General features: G+C 33.3%; 1 long non-coding RNA gene across 1 annotated transcript; it reads right to left on the minus strand.

Annotated features, from left to right (window-relative positions):
- Nucleotides 1–187: 187 nt before the first annotated feature.
- Nucleotides 188–12,526, minus strand: LOC139518994 (uncharacterized). The gene is made up of 2 exons (XR_011663497.1): nt 12,423–12,526; nt 188–406 (listed from the first exon to the last, which is right to left on the minus strand). It is a non-coding gene; the product is annotated as an uncharacterized lncRNA (long non-coding RNA).
- Nucleotides 12,527–20,842: the final 8,316 nt, after the last annotated feature.

The following is a 20,842-nucleotide window of genomic DNA, read 5'->3' on the forward strand; positions in this document are numbered from 1 at the left end:
TCGTTGTGATTATTAATTGTCAGTTTTACTTATATGACATATTTCCATATCAAAACATTGCTCGTCATTTAAAAGAAATTAAATCCATTTAATAAACAAAAAATCTCAATACAAACTTTTAATCACAATTGAATTGATTTAATATTGTTCTCTGTCGCAAATGAACATATTTAAACTATCTAAAATCTTTTCCAATAGTAATACTATCCTTTAAAATCACTCTCCGATCACTGGATCCTGTTCTATTTTTTTCCCAAATAAATCATTCGAGATATTTTTGTTGGATCTTCACTTGATTATTTACTGACCGCCCAGTTTGTAGTTAACGATTACTATTTAATAATATTTCTTTCTTAAGCTTTCTGTTGCACTCTCTGTAGCCACGTTTATTATCAATGCGCATGTCCTATCAACAGAAGAAATTAAATGTGAAAAAATACATGTCCTTCGATTTTAAAATGTATTGTAGCATAAAGTATAAGAAAACAATCTTACAAGTTTCTCATTGATTTTACAAATAATTCGCAAAGTTAAAAATGATTGGATTACAAATATTTATGTATCAGTGAGTTGTAACGATTTTTATGCCAAGAAAATTATCCAGCCTCCTTGTAATACACGTGGTATCTCTCAACGATTGATAGAAGTATTTATAACGTGAAAATCATCTAGTAGCACATACTCTTGTGGACGTAATTAATTATCTCTACAATATTAACACTAATGTGTATATTTCTCCATATGTCATATTTTTTTTAGTTTTTCTCGATTATGATTTACTTTTATCGTCAAATCTGAAGTTTCATTAAAAAGCGAAAAATGCTTCTAACTTTATCTATCCTGTGAAGTTTTCACTTTATCATATTTTAACATCGACATAATATGCAGAAACTTCTTTCAAAGTATAAGTAATTATGACTCCAATGAAATATTATATGTCGTTTAGAATTGCATTTATAATTTTAACAACGATGTTATATGCGGTGAAAAAAAAAACTTGGCGCTCTTTACCTGAGCATTAAAATAGTCCTATCGAAGTAGTGTCACGGGTGGTTAAAACTTTTGTTCAAATATAAACGCCTATTCCATTAAGCATTTTCTATTAATAATTCTATTTACACTTTTAATTTGAAGTAGAGAAACGTGAAATCATTTAAAATCCATGACATACCCCGTTCTTAACCTATCCCCTGGACGATGATAAATTACCTTCTGATAATCACCCGTTTTTATATTTAAATTGGTAATTAAATTATGATTTTTAAAAGAGAAAATCTGAAAGAAAAGGGAAGTAGTTAAAGCATGGAATATATTTTAAACTTGCCTTGTTTATCTTGATTTTTACATAAGACAGTTATAAAACATTAAGATGTCTTTCGACTTAAGGTTAACCAGAAACGCACATTGTAATAGGTTTTTTTAGTGATAACAATTTTAAGTGGTATATTAATTTATACATTTGTGTATTTTTTTCGCTTCAAGAAAATCGGAAGTTTATTTTCCAATTTTATTGAAATCACAGACTGAAGCAATATAATAGATATAGGAAGATGTGGTGTGAGTGCAAATGAGACAACTATCCATCCAAATAACAATTTTTAAAAAGTAAACCATTATAGGTCAATGTACGGCCTTCAAAACGGAGCCTTGGCTCACACCGAACAACAAGCTATAAAGGGCCATGATTCAGTTCATAATTGATATACTTGTTCACAGTTTAAGTATCGTACGTAAAGCAAATAAAGCATAAACTCGAGTCAAACTAGACGGCTCTCAAACATGAAGTCATGTATAATAATCAATTTGACAATTTAATAAGTCTCATTCGTTAATAGATGCATGTTAAAGTTCGTGTATATCACAAAGTTTAACTTTCGGATTGTTAAATTAATATGTAAAATCACAATTAGTAAATCGACTATACTGTGTTTTGAAAATAACAAGAAGACAAACCTAAAAAGGTACGTTTATCTTAATACGGAATTAATCTTTTTCTTCTTTTTTGTTTGTGTGGTTTTTTTTACAGATTTGTCTGACCCATTATGACTTATTAAAACATCAAAAGCTTTTATACTTGCAACTTTGCGCCTAAAACTCAATAATATGTTTGTGTTAAATTATCCCCCTTTTAGAAAATAGGGACATGTGACAGATTTCGTGAGATTTCCAAGACTCAGTGGAAAGATAATGATAATACCGGTGCATAATTATATTGATGTTCTTAATCACAAAAGTGATTGAGCGACGTCTGGAGTTAAAAAGCAAGACGAAGACGCTATGGTTTGAAAATATCATACAAACAGAATTTAAAAAAAAGAAATGATGGCGAATTTCCAAATAACCTCATTTTTACTAAAACATCAACTAAATTGAATTTAGCATAAGAAATGACTAACCTTTATCCGTTTTAACTTCCAAAAACATGACAACAACTGATAATGACGAGTGTCAAACTAAAATTGATGGTACGTTGAGAATACAATAAACGGTTCATTATCAACCGCCGCTGCAATATAATACAATAAATTTAATAACAAATCATTAGCAGTAAATGGCTACTAGTGAAATCTCACATGAATGTCATTTACAAAACATTTATATGAAATTAATGTGTCCAGTGTTTATAGCGTTTTAAATTATTTCCCTCGAAATCTGTTACCAGTACATATACATGCACTAAATACATGTACATGCAGTCCATGGGTCGATACTTATTACGGCGAATGTAAATGGTTGCATCACAAAACATATTGCCTTTGATTTCATATTTTTAGATAAGAATTTTACTGTAACAGCATATCGGACTGGTAAATTAAAGTTACTCGCAATAAAAAAAAAACCGCACAGAATACCGTGAATGAACATGTATATTGAAATAAATACACAGCGACTGTCTGTACGAAAAGTACTATAGTTTATTTTCTTTTTCCTTATTTTGGAACAACACCTCTGGTTTTTGATGGGAATCGTGTTGCTATAGAATTGGTTGCACGAAGTGCGAGAGTTGTTTTTTTTACTGTTGTTTGTCGTTAAAGTCATGTTTCTCTTAGTTATGGTATTGTTAAATCAGTTCCCCGGGTATCTCCTTTATTGATGATTTGTAGGCCAACGACTTCAAGTAACCATAACAAGCAGGAAGAGACATTTCTATAAAAAGTAATCACCTGACTACTTTTAGATTCAGGAGAATGGAAAGCGCTTGACATTTTAAAAAATACTTCCGCTGTTAACAAACGCTTACAATTGAATTTTATCTAAAAAAAAACCACAACCAACCATACTATTATTCTATTATAAAGGTAACTTCCATATAGCTATGATGGTTTTATATTTTGAAAGTTGTACCCATTTCTTTGATTTAAGCGATGACAGATGCCGTTTATATATGAAGATTTGAAAACTACGTTTTTCTATTGTATTATGCTGATAGGCAGGAATTTAGTGCAATTGAAATGTTAGCTAAGATTGATTTGGGTAAACCATAATATAGTAAGTCCTCTAGTTGTACAATTGAGATACAATATAGTTATTGCTTGAATGGACCCCATGTGTTATCGTTTTTTATATGCTTACATACATGTGTTTATGTCTAGACAAACACAAAATTTAATTCAAGTATATCATATAAAAGTAAGGAGTTGTGGAACGAATGAGATAACCATCATGCAATTGTTTCCTCATATTGTGATGGGTTTTCAGTGCATGGAGTTCGTGTTACTCATTTTGTATCTTTATATATTTGTAGTGGTTTGTGGTCTATTGTTCGTCACTTGTTTCTCTTCTAGGTCATGCATGATGTTATCTGATTTATTCGAATGAAGTTTTAGGATTCATCCTCTTTGCATATTTCATTCTTTTTAAATGGAATATTAGTTGACGATCTTTTTAAGCAACAAAACATACACATAAAATGATAATTCCTATTACATTCAGATCGTATCAAAAATATTTAATTTGTAAATTGATTTTACTGATCTTTCTTGTAAGAATTTATAAAGCTCCTTTGTAACAATTTTCAGATAAGGGTCAACTGGTATGGACCATGATAATCTTTCACCATGATATGAGTTAAAAACAAATCATAAAAATACAGAACTCCAAGGAAATTTCAAAACGGAAAGTCCCTTATCAAATGGCAAAATCAAAGCTCAAACACATCAAACTAATGGATAACAACTGTCATATTCCTGACTTATGTAGAAAATGATGGATTTAACCTGGTTTTATAGCTAGCTAAACCTCCACATTTGAATGACAGTCGCATCAAATTCTATTATATTGACAACGATGTGTGAACAAAACAAACAAGCATAATAAGTAAAAATGTACTCTATATCGAGATATGCATGCTCAAAATTTCTACAAGTAAATTTCATTGACGGCCATTCGTATTTCGATTTACGGAACGTTGTTTGATGCGAAACTATCGGTTAACATTTCAAAGATGCAATCACAGTGTACTTTGTAGTGCGGGACCAAACACTACACGCACATACAAAATTATGTAATTGTCATATGCATGATAAAATCAATTTTCTTTTGAAAAGAAATATAGTAATGGAAGTTTAACACTGAAATGAATGGTAATCAATTGCGTTATGTTATTTTTAATTATTTTATTGGCATGTTAAGTGGCTTTATTGACAACATTCACAGTTTTCTAAGACAGTATTCAATCGTCTAAATCGTCAATATATTCAATATTCTGTTATCAGCAAAATACCGATGTGTTGTAAAATGTCTATCGTAAGAATGAAGCTTAAAATAATACCTTAAGCACATATTAATATAGTCTGCGGTATCGTAAAGTTTTGTTCTTACCTTAATATTTCCATAATGCAGTAAATATACAATATAATAATTTATTGCACTTACGTTCTATCAATATCCTGAGTAATTATGAAATTAATTTTAATGATAATATACTTTTAAGTGGAAACCGTGGTAACAGCCCACTTACATCAAATACACATTTCTATTTATAGCGAAATTGAAGGTTCAAAAGCTACATCTTTTCAATTGGTTCAAGAACATTGAATTGGAAACTTGAACTTTATAATAGTTACATCGAGTTTTATGCTATCCTTATCTTATTTTAAAATAAAAAAGAAAAACTCCGTTACTACTATTTAGTCCATTTCAGTGTCTCATCTGCCCCAGTTTCCTATACAGCTTTGGTGCCTCATCTGTTCAGAGACCAATATAAGGATGCCCCAGTTTCTTATAAAGCTTTAAACGATTTCAAAATTAGATTTATTACATTTCCTTGTGCGATGGCGATCCGTTTAAATTTCTTTTTTTCCGTTTCGTCATTTTATGAAACATTTGTTTTACGTTTTATACGATCAATTGCAAATAATATCATTTTAAGTATAATTTCTATTTGTAATTTGATAGTAATCATTTCTTCCTCGTTAATGATAATAATAGGATACAAGTACGTTGAACCATAAAAATAGTAAATATACAAAATTTCTACTCCCACGATATTTAGAAATCAATATAGTTCATCTATGCTTATCGTTTTGGGGAATCTTTTTTCTCTTGGCAAACCATTAGGATTGAAACAATAACCAATCGACTTTCGTGCGTTAGTATAGTCGTCTCATTGGTGATCATACCACACCATCCTATGTTTATACTGACTTTAGCGTAGTCCTGGCTTGGTGTATACACTTATAGGAGTAGTTGGTTGATATTGCCTGCGTGGCGTTAAAACCTGTTTTGTCGTGTAACTTGCTTAAGCCCCAGCCCCACTAGACCACGATCGCACTACGCTCACCGCGATCTAAACTTAATTCAGATCGTGGTGAGGTCGCGGTATGAGCGGCATGAAAATGTAAAATTTCGTTGCTTTCACGATGCTACTACGTCCTCATTAGGCTTCTACAACGATCCTGCTACGATTATACCACGTTCTCACCACGCTTGTTCTGCGATATCTCTACGCTTATCAAGATCTTTCTACGCTCATCACGTTCTCACTACGACCATACCACGAGTATGGGTTGATGTAGTGGCAGAGAGAGCTCTGATAATAACGAATCCTGATCAAGCAGAGATTTCGGACCGACCATTCCAACCTATCCATAAAGCTCAAATGACGATATTTCAGTGAACGATAGCACGTTCTTGTTACGATTATACTACGTTCATACATCGTGTTCCATATCAATACAGTTCTATTCCTTCTATTTCTGATTAATACATAGATTTCTCGGAAACAATACAGTCATGCCACCAAAATCTACAAGAACACGTGGGCGTGGTGGTAGTGGTTGATGTAGAGGCAGAGGGAGCAAAGTAACGAATTTTGATCAAGCAGAGATGTCGGACCGACCAATCCAACCTAAATTACAACCTATTGCTGGTTCATAAAGCTCAAATGACGATATGTTAGTGAACGATAGCAGAAATAACACAGATGTGTCAATAGATACTAGTATAGGAAGATGTGGTATGAGTGCCAATGAGATAACTCTCCATTCAAGTAACAATTTATAAAAGTAAACCATTATAGGCCAAGGTACGGCCTTCAACACGGAGCCTTGGCTCATACCGAACACCAAGCTATAAAGGGCCCACAAAAAAATACTAGAGTAAAACCATTTAAACTGGAAAACCAACGGTCTAATCTATATAAAAACGAAAAGCATGGTTAAGACGTTAGAGCAAATGGATAATTACATACAGACAAACAAAATCTAGGGAGCTTTTTATATATTTTATGTAAAAATGACAATGAGAATGATAGTCGTAGTATGAATGTAGTCAGGTCGTAAGAAGAGCGTGATGAGGACGGCAAGGGCGTGCTAGAATCGTACTACGGTCGTGAACAGCGTGGTATAGTCGTAGTGGAAGCGTAGTTGGGTCGCGGTGATAACGTTATGGTCGTAGTGAGGTCGTAATAACGTCGTTGTGAGATCGTAGCGTAGTCTCTTCGAATAGAATCACGCTTTTGCTACGCTATCGCTACGATGGTACAGCGATCTTTCAACGATCTTAGTGCGCTCTCACTACGCTTCTACTATACGACATGATTTCTCCACGACCGCACCACGATTGTTTTGAACATGTTCAATGTTGGCCACACTCATCACGATCTTGAAGACCTCACCTCGACTGTGATACGACCTTACTGCGATCTACACGATCGTACTACGATCATCAACATTTGCATTTTTTCACAGATCGTAGTGAGATCGTGGCCTAGTGGGACTGCGGTATAAGAACGTAGTATAATCGTGGTGAGAACATGCTATAATCGCAGTAGAAGCGTGGTAAGATCGTGTTGCAATCGGATAACTCGTGGTATGGTCGTAGTGAGAATGTGAAGAGCGTAGAAATATCTTGATAAGCGTAGTGAGGTCGCAGAATAAGCGCGTTGAGAACGTGGTATAATCGTAGCGGGATCGTTGAAGAAACGTAATGAGGACGTAGTAGCATCGTGAAAGCAACGAAAATTTACTTTTTCATGCCGTTCATACCGCGACCTCACCACGATCTGAATTTAGTTTAGATCGCGGTGAGCGTGGTGCGATCGTGATCTAGTGGAACTGGGGCTTGATCAATAACGTCATCATCGTGTTCCGTATCAATACTGTTCCATTCCTTCTTTTTCTTATTAATACGTAGATTTCTCGGAAACAACACAGTGATGCCAACAAAATCTACCAGAACACTCAGACGTGGTGGTAGGGGTAGATGTTGAGGCTGAGGGAGCTCTGATAGAAACGAATCCTGATCCAGCAGAAATGTCGGACCAACCAATCAAATCTGAATCACAACCTATTGCTGGTCCAGCAAGCTCAAATGACGATGTTTTAGTGAACGATAGCAGGGACGACACAGATGTATCAAGCATGGTTTTGGCATCGTTAGAGAAAAAGGACAAGAGGTCCAAATTTCAAACAAACGAACTAAACCTTGAGAGGTTTTATATATTTTATGTGAAAATGACAATGAGAATGATGGTAGTAGTAATAACGTAGTCAGGTCGTAGGAAGAGCGTGATAAGGACGGGTGGGGCGTGCTAGAATCGTGGTGTAAACGTGGTAGTCGTAGTGGAAGCGTAATTGGGTCACGAGTGGTAGTCGTAGTGGAAGCGTAATTGGGTCACGATGAGAACGTGATGGTCGTAGTGAGGTCGTAATAACGTCGCTGTAAGATCGTAGCACAGCCTCTCCGAAACGAATCACGCTTTTGCTACGCTCTCGCTACGATGGTATTGCGACCTTTGCGATCTTACTACGACATTACTGCGTTCTAACTACGCTTCTACTACGACCTGATTTCGCCACGACCACACCATAATTGTTTTGAACATGTTCAAAGTTGGCCACGTTCATCACGATCTTCTTAACCAATTACTAATGAGTGTGCCATCACAATCATATGACAGTCTGCTTCATTTGGCCTCCGGTGAGTTGGCTATTTTTGCATGCAAATATTACATATCCCTTACTGAAATAACATGATCAATAGATGGTTTATCCTGCCGAAGCACCTCGTTTCACTCAATTTTAAGGTCATGAGATGGTTTATCCTGCTGTAGAACCTCGTTTCACTCTATTTCAAGGTCATGAGATGATTTATCCTGCCGAAGCACCTCGTTTCACTTTATTTTAATGTCATGAGATGATTTATCTTGCCGAAGCACCTCGTTTCACTCAATTTTAAGGTCATGAGATGGTTTATCCTGCTGTAGAACCTCGTTTCACTCTATTTTAAGGTCATGCGATGATTTATCCTGCCGAAGCACCTCGTTTCACTCTATTTTAAGGCCATGAGATGATTTATTCTGCCGTAGCACCTCGTTTCACTCTATTTAAGGTCATGAGATGATTTATCCTGCCGAAGCACCTCGTTTCACTCAATTTTTAGGTCATGAGATAATCTACCTTGTTGAAGCACCTTGTCTCGCTGAATGTTTTGGTCATGGGATAATTTTTTTCTGTATGTATATATGTACTAAGTTTCCTTATTAACACCATTACACAGTGCATGCCTCTCTGTCAATCGCAACTTCCGCAAAAGTCATTGAAAGTGTTGAAACAAGAGTCCATAATACCTGGTGCAACCTTTGGGGGGAACCCTACTTGAGGTAATTGACATTACACATGTAATTGTAGGAATGGATTCAAATTGAAGTTCACTACTACTATTTATAGAAACAACCATTAGTGCGTTCATAATTAGTGCATTTAAATTTAAATTTCGTTGTTTAACCTTTCAAGTACGATAGAACGATAGTAGTGCGAGGTTGTGTATACTTACAAAAGAATGTAAATGTTAATCATATTTGTATGTAATGAATTACTCTGAAACATATTTACGTCTGTCAAGTACTATATACATGTATCAATTCGTCTACAATAATTCCGTGTTAGTACAAATTATGCCTTCGTCGTACTTGCATAATCTGTGAGGGTCGTTACGTGTAATTACAACGCTCCCTGCATAACTTTGCTTTATATCCTAATACTTATATATTAAATATATAATGAATTATAACACATCTTTTTTAATTTGAAAATCTGACCTTATATAGTTCAACCAAGGTTCTTTTCGTGAACCCGCTATGACTTTTCGGATCTGTATATATACGTTTACATGCTATATTTTAAAGGTTTATAAAAAAAATTATACATCTCAATAACACATTTATTTTTGTAGTTTCTATGAAAATCTGTATTTTAAAAGTAAACCAAGCCTGTTAACTTATACTTCCTTAATTCTGTATACATATCGATTACATTTAAATATATTTTTAATTCTTTAAGCATTCGCATGTCAGACGTCCCAAGTTAAAAAAAAATGTTCTCGGTTTAAAAAGATAATTAAAGCACGCCATTGTCAATACTTTTCTTAATTCTTCATAGTTGTGTGTCATTAAAAGTGATATGTTTATTTCTTCAGTATCAATCCCATAGCATTAACCCGTATTTATTCACGCGAAACACTTAATAACTTCGATTTGCAATGCATTGTACACAGATAGAAGCTTGCAATTGTACACCGAAACAAGCTTGAGGGAAACCACAAAGAGAAAAAATCAGAAGATACTCACATTACGGTATTTATTTCCATAATTGTGAAAGCAAAGTTGATTTTATTGTCATTTAAAATCAATCTATTTATAGAACATTTTACTGTTAAAGCAATTCCCTTTTATTCAATTATTCAAAGTTTCACAATGAGAAGTGGTTTAAATTTGATTTTATCAAAACAATCCATCCATAAATTAACTGAATTATTTCTTGATAATTTGACAAAGGTATTAAATATATATTTGCATTATGAATGCCTCGTCGATGAACGGCCTTATATACTATTGGCATTTTGTTTGCTTTAAACATACCTTAGACTGGCATGTTAGGGGTTACCGACTTATCAGACTGTATGTTCCTTATCGACCGGGTAAACACGTTATCAAATTACATGTACTAGGTTTAAAATGTCTTTTCAGATACATACTGTTTACCAGTTGCCTTTATTTTTCTTCAGGAGTGATAAAAACTTATAAATTCATTACATTTCCTTGCGAGAAGGATTCCCACTTTAAATTAACTTTTCAACATCTGTCTTTAATATATTATCTTACGATTAATTGCAGATACATGTATCAATTTAAGAATAAGGATTTTTTTTTGCCCGCGCTAGGGTTTGGTAATTTTTTGTTTTTGGAGTCCACATAATTACTTGTTAGTCACTTATTTCAGAACCGACCGAAAAGGCTAATTTTTCGTCACTTCATTTCCGTGAAAAAAAAGGAGATCTTCATGTATTAATGACACAGTGAACAATTGATGAAAAATGAAAAGACAACAAACATTCGAAGTCCCCTCTCCATGCAGGGATGGTGTTAATGAAAAGACAACAAACATTCGAAGCCCCCCCCCCTCCATGCAGGAATGGTGTTAAGGAAAAGACAACAAACATTTGAAGTCCCCCTCCATGCAGGAATGGTGTTAATGAAAAGACAACAAACATTCGAAGTCCCCTCTCCATGCAGGAATGGTGTTAATGAAAAGACGACAAACATTCGAAGTCCCCCCTCCATGCAGGAATGGTGTTAATGAAAAGACAACAAACATTCGAAGTCCCCCCTCCATGCAGGAATGGTGTTAATGAAAAGACAACAAACATTCGAAGTCCCCCCTCCATGCAGGAATGGTGTTAATGAAAAGACAACAAACATTCGAAGTCCCCCCTCCATGCAGGAATAGTGTTGTGTTGTTAAAACCATATTTTTTTTCACAACCACAATTTGACAACACCCAGAGACAAGAAGACTATCATCTTTTACTGAATAAAAGGTATTCTTAAAGCTTAAGGTGCCCTTTTGTAGTACTGAGAGTTTCGTTGCGATCCAAAAGGCATTTGCCCAACGTGAAACCTGTTCTAAAACAAATTAGTGAATAGTCTAGAGGTGATAAATAAGCCTTTATATCTGCTTATTCAAATGAACAAATACTACAGAATAAGAGGTAAAATTAAACAGCAATTCGACATGTATTTTTGGGCATACATTGCATCTTAACAGACATTTCAGATAGTTCTTGAAGTACAAGTTTGCTCTTCATTCACTGGAAATATTTCATTATTCTCAAATGACAGCCAAGAGGCGCTAAGATCTACTACACTGCTAATGTAACAAGGTTTCTATTGTTTACCAACCTTTCAGGCATGATTGTTTTGTATGGAAATGGTTTCAGCATTGATTTATGAGAACTGTATCTTTGGAATGCTATGTTTCCTATAGAAATGACATGTTCTATGTTTTTTCTTCTGTAGTGTGAATAGTATAACACGTTTGTTTATTTTGCCTATCAGAAAAGCTTATATCAGTGTATGTGTTACTAATCTTTTCTTAAAGTGCTTTCTTAAGTTCAATGCACCATGAAACATACAGCTAGATTTTGTGGTCGACAGCAACGACCTCGCATACATTTATTTTAAATACTTGTAGCATCATGCTTGCTGTAGCTTTAAATTTTCTTACCGTGTTGACATTACCATTTCAGGTTCATTTTGGCAAAGCTTTATTTCTCATTTCTCACAATTATGTACTTTTTATTATTTTATCTGACTTATTTTAAGATTTCGAAGTACTTCTATATCAGTTCAAGTATATGGTGTCGACTGATTAAATCTTTTTAATTCTTAGTCATAAAAGAAATGTGTTATCGTGATGTTTAGCTTCAAAAAGAGTTGTTTGATCTAATGACTATATGATCATGTAATTAATGTGTCATTAAAGGTAGATCTTTGACAAAACTCACAAACAGTTGGAAAATAACACATGACACTTAATGTTACAAGAATATTCGGTTCTTTTGAATTCGATAAATATTCCCCAAATAATAGGTGAAAATCAGACTCAGACTTCTCATATGACAAGTACGTGACGTAAAACTTACCATGGCACTTTAATTATGTTCCTTTCCAATAAAAGTAGTTATTTATGAATTGACTTCCCTCACCACCTACTGCGGTATATTATAATTTTATTAATGTGTTCAGCAACTTATTAGTTATGAACTGTATAGTGGTTAGAATTACACGGGAAAATGTGGTGTCATTCTAAAAGGCTTCCATTGGTTTATTGTGATAATTAAATACTATGAAAGTGAATACGCACGAAAGTTATTTACGATTTTTTTTTAGACATTAATAAATTTATATTATTTCAAATTGTATGCGTATTTCATTTGAATACCATTGCAAAAGAACTAGAACTTAATTTAATGATTGCATAAGCAAACATTAATATTTTATTATTTATTCATGATGTCGGATTCACATTTTTTTTCATTTTCTCCGTGAAATTAAATTGTTGAATATAAAATCGGAAAGAGTCAATGGAGTAAAAATTCTAAATATCCTTAAAACTTACAAATCAATACATAGCACAAACACAAAATGGGCGACAAATCAACTCTAGCTCTGGAAAATTGAGGATGTTTTTACAGTAGAAGAAAGTTTGCCAAGCAAGATGCCTATCCATGGGCCCTCTAAAATGTCTCCAAGATATGAGCACTCTTCCAACAGGATCAATAGGATAAAATATCCCATTCCGTCCAGACACTGTCAGTATGAATCGTATTTCTGGATGAAGTTCCCTTTCCATAATTTATACCGTAGTAGCCATTACATGTACCATGACTAATTCATTCGTTAGCTGCACAACAATATCTACTTCTACTACTAGGAGACATCGATCACGAGGAGAGTTACATAGGACATTCCATAATATACTGGTTAGATGTAAACCTATATGCCTTTATCAGAACCCACCACCATATGCCAATAAAACCCCGACATTTTAATTTGAAACTTCTGAGCACACACACACTACATATATATATAATATCGAAATGCAATTAGACATTGGTCTATCAGCCATCCATGAATCATGAATTATAAGTTTGCTGAATATTTTGTTTGTATGAGGAAATATAAATTAAGTGGATCAGAATCACGTATATTAACTTCATTCGATCACAGAAGCTACATAAATGTAATGGTAAATAAAGGCAACAGTAGTATACCGCTGTTCAAACTCATAAATCCATGGACAAAAAACAAAATCGGGGTAACAAACTAAAACTGAGGGAAACGCATTAAATATAAGAGGAGAACAACGACACAACACTACAATGTAACACACACAGAAACGGACCAAGCATCAGACAAAATCCCACGAGAATAACAAATATAACATCAAAACCAAATACACGAATTTGGGACAGACAAGTACCGTAACACGTCTTATCGCAATGTGAATTTACACTAAAAAAATAAGAGAAAACAAACGACGCAACGTTAAAATGTAACACACACAGAAACGAACTATAATATAACAATGGCCATATTCCTGACTTGGTACAGGACATTTTTAAAGGAAAAAAATGGCGGGTTGAACCTGGTTTTGTGGCATGCCAAACCTCCCCTTTTATAGCCATGTGAAATATATGAAAGATTGAAGATGAGAAAAATGTTAAGTATTTTTATTTTTGTTGCACTTCAGTGTTCCTGTTGTTCCTTTGTTTCCCACTTATAGTTGATGTGTATCCCTCGGTTTTAGTATTAACCCAAATTTGTTTTCTATCAATCGTTTTATGACTTTTGAACAACGGTATACTACTGATGGCTTTACTTGTACTAATATTATCATGCCCGTTATATGCAAATTTATATTACAGAGCATCGAAAATTATTTCAAATTTTTATAATTCATATGTTAACGACACATTTTGTTTTGTTTTCCCCCCTCCAAATAGTGTTACAATATATTTGACAAGACCAGCTTTAATATATGAAATAGAGGAACTACCCTTTTTTATTCTTAGATTATGGTTATTTTTATATCTGCATGTTATTTGATATAGGAATTACATTAGAAATATATTTTACAGATTCTAATAATCCTTAAATAAAGACAACAGTAGTATACCGCTGTTAGAGATTCATAAATCGATTGAGAGAAAAAAAACAAATCCGGCTTACAAACTAAAACTGAGTGAAACGCATCAAATATGAGAGGAGAACTACGACACAACAGAATTACAACATTAAAATGTAACACACAGAGAAACGAACTATAATATAACAATGGCCATTTTCCTGACTTGGTACAGGACATTTTAAGAAAAAAATGGTGGATTGAACCGGGTTTTGTGGATGCCAAACCTCCCGCTTTAATGGCAATGTTAAATATAACATTAAAATGACACTATTACATGACAGGACTACAATACAAATAAATGGGAGATCATATAGGACAGAGATACACGAATAATAGCTAACAAAAGGTACCAGGTTTTAAAATTGAACACCCGCACCTCGTCCACACAAGACCAACCACTGACGCTCAGTTGAAAAAAGTTCGAAAGCCAACGCAAGTACAAAGTTGAAGAGCACTGAGGACCAAACGTTCCAAAAAGTTGTGACCAATACGGTTAAGTTTTCCGCCTGGGACAAGAACATCCTTATTATTTAGAACAATTCATACTTTTGCAGACAGCAAACTCGAGACTCCATTAAAATAAAAGAAACAAAAATATAGGCAAATTAAAAAAGGGAGAAGGTCCATTTAAACTGGAAAAAAATCTAACGCTATCAATCAATTAAATCCAAATGTTCAAACAGATTCTCAATCTACATGTTTATTCGCAAAAATAATAACATAGGCATCATTGTTCGTTAATATAATTTAGTAATGTATTCACAAAGAAATGCCAAATAAGAGCATGGGTTATAATAGATGTGCAATTCACTTTAGTGGAAGTAAAATAAAATTTGTACTTACATGTACCAGGCCCGACCTATCACTAATTCAATATTGTTATTCGAGATTACAAAATTTTAATTTTAATTTCATCGTAAAGGTACATATTATGTTTTAGATTTCTCGTATAAAATTAATTTCAATCTGTTTACATTGATTTACTATACTTAAGATTTTTATTAAAACCACTGAACTACAACAGTAGAGTAAGCTAACAAATAAATGTTTTCACGCTTCTTCAACATTTGATTTTTAAAATAAAATGTAAACAATTACTTGTAGGAGAAACGTGATTAATATGTAATAAGGATTAATGATATTAACCGCTAATTAAAGTTCAATGAACCCAGTGTAAAAGAGGGACGAAAGATACCAAAGGGACAGTCAAACTCATAAATCTAAAACAAACTGACAACGCCATGGCTAAAAATGAAAAAGACAAACAAACAACAGCACACACGACACAACATAGCTTCTCCATACAAATAGTAAATAAAACAAATGATCTTACAGAAGAAACAAATTAAAAATAAAGAATAGAAAATTATTACACCGAAAACACTACTGCAAACGGCTAAGTAAAGAAGATACGAAGACAAACTATGCATAGTATCATTAAAAGTCGTACAAAATATCAAACGAAGGAAAGCAGGACCATAACAGCAAAAAGAAAGAAAAAACATAGTCATAATAATGACACGCAATAAACTGCACAAATTAAAAGACACAGGAAGGTTTCTTTAAATTACAGGCATTGTAATAGTATTATACAACAAATCACAGATGTTAATCAAGGCCAAACAATGTAACTCACAAACACCTCAAGACGGATTTAATTCATAATATAAACAAGGATATTTAAGACAAGGATATTTAAATGAACAGGTGTTACAAATAAATACAAGAATTTTGACAGAATACTGCTACACAGTTGTTTGACCCTTATATGGAGCAGGATCTCCCTACCATTCAGGAGCAACTAACAACACACTAAAGACACAAAGTATAAATTTGAGATCTGGCATTCATGTATTTACTTTTAAAGTCTGGTATCTTTGATGTGTGTTTTCACCAACTGGATTGATGCAACTGCTGACTGATCTTTCTTTCCCGCGTCCCGAAAATAACCACTGTCAGTTCAGATGTGTTGACATGGAATGCGAATTTTCTATTAATTTATCGTTGAAATGTTGAATATTCTGGCAGTCTTATACACAAATTTTTGAAAGTTTCTATTCAATAAATGCGCAAATTATGTATTTGTTATTTTTGGGCGAATTGACATCTGTCGAAGTAAATGATAAGTCGGGTACCTCGATAAGTGTGTTCCCGAAGCCTCATCAATCCAAACATCACATATATAGATTAAGCCAAATAACGTTTAGGGAAACCCATGCATCCAAACACAAAATATATTCACTAAAGCAATGATACTTACAGGGAGACTCTCCAATCTAAACAATCAGGAATCCGCTAAACCCATGAGTCTTATAGTTAGCCGCACAGATATCACAGATAATTGGCAAAGCCATGATCCTGATCGGAAACATCACAATAAAAACATCACAGATTTTTGGTAAACTCTTGTTCCTTTTTTTGATTTGATCATTTATTCAACGTTTGTTTTAGGTTTTGATTTTCAATTACGTGTATATCGATCTCTAGCCTCACTTAAAAGACAATAGTGATCACACGGCATATCTGGTGCAGAAAAAAACCTAGTACTGGTAGTTCTATTTATAAACGAAAAGCATATCAGGTGCAGTAAAACTAGTTCTGTGAATGCTTTTTTATATGGAAAAGCATATTTGGTGCCGTAAAACTAGTTCTGTGAATGCTTTTTATATGGAAAAATATATCTAGAGCAGTTAAACTAGTTCTGTGAATGCTTTTTTATATGGAAAAGCATACTTGGTGCAGTAAATAAACTCATCATAGATACACTAGTTCTGTGAATGCTTTTTATATTATTTTTGTTTAGATATCATATTTGGTGCAGTAAAACTAATTCTGTCAATGCTTCTTATATGGAAAAGCATATCTGGTGCAGTAAAACTAGTTCTGTGAATGATTTTTATGTGGAAAAGCATATCGTGTACAGTAAAACTAGTCCTAGTACTGTTAATTATATTTATAAGCAAGAACATATCCGGTGCAGTAAAGCTGGACTACTGTGTGTTCTATTTATAAGCCAAAAGCACATAGTGTGCAGTAAAACTAGTTCTAGTACTGTTAATTATAGTTATAAGCAAAAAGGATATCTGGTGTAGTTATACTAAAACTGGTAGTTCTATTAACAAGTGAAAAGTATATCGATTCAGTAAAACTAGAACTGTTAATTTATAAGAGAAACACATATTTGGTGCAGTAAAACTAGTACACTGCACAAATTTCACTTTACAAAATGAGAGAGAAGAATGCAGATCAATCCAAAATAAAGGCAGTATACGTTTAGATATACTATCCAATAGCGGTCAAATTTTTTCGTTCTTCATTTCATCTTTTCCAGGAAAACTTAGGTGATGGAAGGAAAAACGATAAGGGTGTTTATCTTATGTGGCACATCATATGAGTAGGAATAATCAGCTTGCATAAAATCATATCATAGGATACTCATCCAATTATATTTATATGTTATAATAGGCGTTGTCAGTTTATTTTCGATTTACGTATTTGACTGTCCCTCTGGTATCTTTCGTCCCTTTTTAAAAATAATTGTAGAAGTATATCTAGAGAAAAACAACTTTAATCTATTCTAAGTTTGAAGTCGTCGAGAAATAAAGTAACAACTCGAAAACAAAACAACTACCAACTAAAATTTTATCACGTCAACAATAGATACTGTACAGATTTATAATTTCAATGTGAAAGGTACATAAGAATAAAGCAAACGGTTTCCTCTTAGTTTCTATTTGAAAGTCTATTGAAATATTTTTTCTTGACGAATTTGTGAAAGCCTTTCCGATATTTTCCAATCATGAGTTCCAGGTAGCGATATTTGTTTTCATTTTGGGTTTTTTGTGCATCGTGTTGATCTGTTTAGTTAATACATATTTACAGTTTGTTCGTGTGCTGTGTTGTAACGCCACTGCCTGGGTTAAGTGATAGGTTGATTGATCACACAAATATCTTTGGTCTCGCCACATTCTATTTGGCCTGTCCCAGGTAAAGGGCTGTAATGGAGTAGTTTTGTTAGTTGCAATTCTGTTATAAATGTTCTTTTGTTTATTGTTTTGTAATAAGCCAGGTCGTTCTTTTTATTAGAACTGTTTCACATTTTACATGATTGGGACCACAATTGGCATCAATAAATCATGTTTTTAGAGTTTTTTCATTCATTTTAAGCATTTTAATGGCAAGTTTCTTCTAAAATATGTTTTTCGCAAACTGTTAAAGATAAAGTGAAAACAATTATCATGCAAATTGACTGAAAAATTATATTGCTTGCTGGAAACTGGTGTAGAGCATGTTTAACAAATAATTTCAGTCGGGAATTTACAATGTTAACGAATTGTACTGGTAAGTTATTTTCCATTATATACATAAACAAATGTTACACCTCCATTGTTTTACAACACACTCCTGTAGTTCCGGGATGAGATACTATAACAATGAAATGGAGATTAAAATGTTGATTGGACATTTATCCCGTCTAAGCTAACAGATCAAAAAATTTCTAGAAAAGGGACTTTTTATTGACAATGCTCATGAGACTAGGACATAAAACATTCATGTATAACAACAAGTTGGTATTGTGACTTTAAATTAAACGATAAGGTTTGCCTTTAAAACTGTAATGTTAGTCTTAATTGTGGATCAAGTGGTTAGTTCCTGAAATGTTGACCTTAGCACGATAGCAATGACTTGAACAAACTTAATTTGATCAATAACCGCTTCCGCTAAAATCAAGATAAATATCAAGGTATGAAATGAAGTCGCTATTTGTGACGTAAACCTCTTGTATTCGGGTTGGAGATAGGCCAATAGAAGTCATTGGAACTGCAAGGTCGGATGTCATTTGTGAAGTCAAGCATAAAACAGGACATGACACAAAGTGATTAAATAACTTGATTTCAAGTACATAAAAAGTTAGCGATTAGATCAATTGGAATCTATCATGATGGTAAATCGGTCAGAAGATGAGCTATCTAACATTGATTACTAATTGTCAGGATTAAATCCCATACAAACATTTCTATTTACAACCAATCATACAATTGTTAAGAATGAATGCCATGTATTTACAGAAATGTATTCCAACTGTATTAAAAACATATTTTGATAGGACAAATGTCTGTATAAATCTATAACTTAATTAATTAATGTAAAGCATAAAAAGAAAAAAAAAAGAAATATAAAAATAACTACGGGAGTTATTACATGAGTTTATTCTTTTAGAGGGCAAGGAAATAATCTCAATTCTTTTTTTTTTCCTGTAATCTCTGGGTTTTAATTTTTGTTTTGCGTGAAATAAATATCATTGTATTTGATAAAAAGTAAAATCACAAAAATACTGAACTCAGAGGAAAATCAATTCGGAAAGTCGAAAAACGAATGGACAAGAACTGTCATACTCCTGACTTGGTACAGGCATTTTCAAATGTAGAAAATGGTGGATTAAACCTGGTTTTATAGCGCAAACCCTCTCACTTTGATGACAGTCTCATCAAATTCGGTTATATTTACAATGATGCGTTAACTAAACAGACACAATAAATAAAATAGTCAAAATATGGGTACAGCAGTCATCATCGTGTAACAATTTTAAAAGGAACAATTCAACAGAACACAAAAACATCTATCTACAAACACATTCATTGATTTGCGTGTCTGACGTCAGATTTTTTTTTAAACGTCACATATTTGTACATACAAACAATTTTAAAATTTCACATAGGCAATGTTAGCATACGGGGTTAAAAAATCACAAGTATGTAAAAACAAATTTAAGAAATAAACCGAGATTTGAGTAGTCCAAAAGTTATATAGAATTTATAAGAATCCACAAATAGTCAATCCCACTACGCGATTGAATGATTTTGACGTTTGTGGTTCAACGTATTTTGTAATTCATAATAGAAATATATCAGCATGACATAAAATAGAACAATATCATACTGACAGGATCTTTTAAAGTACAGAGTCACGTTATAAGAACCAAAGAAAGACAAAAAGTCGCACATACAAAACACCACAAAAAAATGAAAGACAATACAAACACATTGACGGGATGTATAAGTACCGAGCCACGTTAAACGGATATCACGTAAAACAATCCAACAGTAAAAGTAATCTTAATAATAAAACAAAGACAAGTGAAAGAACAATAAAACACGTTGTTAAGATGATAAACAACATCAGTACGCATAATCTATACATCAAGACCATCATGTATTATTTGTGAAGTTGATACGGAATATTTATCAACAAGGTCTATTTGGTTTGACAGGTGACGCATTTGGACGCATTCGGGAAAATAGCATACATTTGTAGTTTGCATAACGTCCATAGTTATACTTAGTAAAACGTACAAGATTTGTTAAATACCAC

This window comes from Mytilus edulis, chromosome 4, assembly GCF_963676685.1.
Source record: "Mytilus edulis chromosome 4, xbMytEdul2.2, whole genome shotgun sequence".
Lineage (NCBI taxonomy): Eukaryota > Metazoa > Mollusca > Bivalvia > Mytilida > Mytilidae > Mytilus > Mytilus edulis.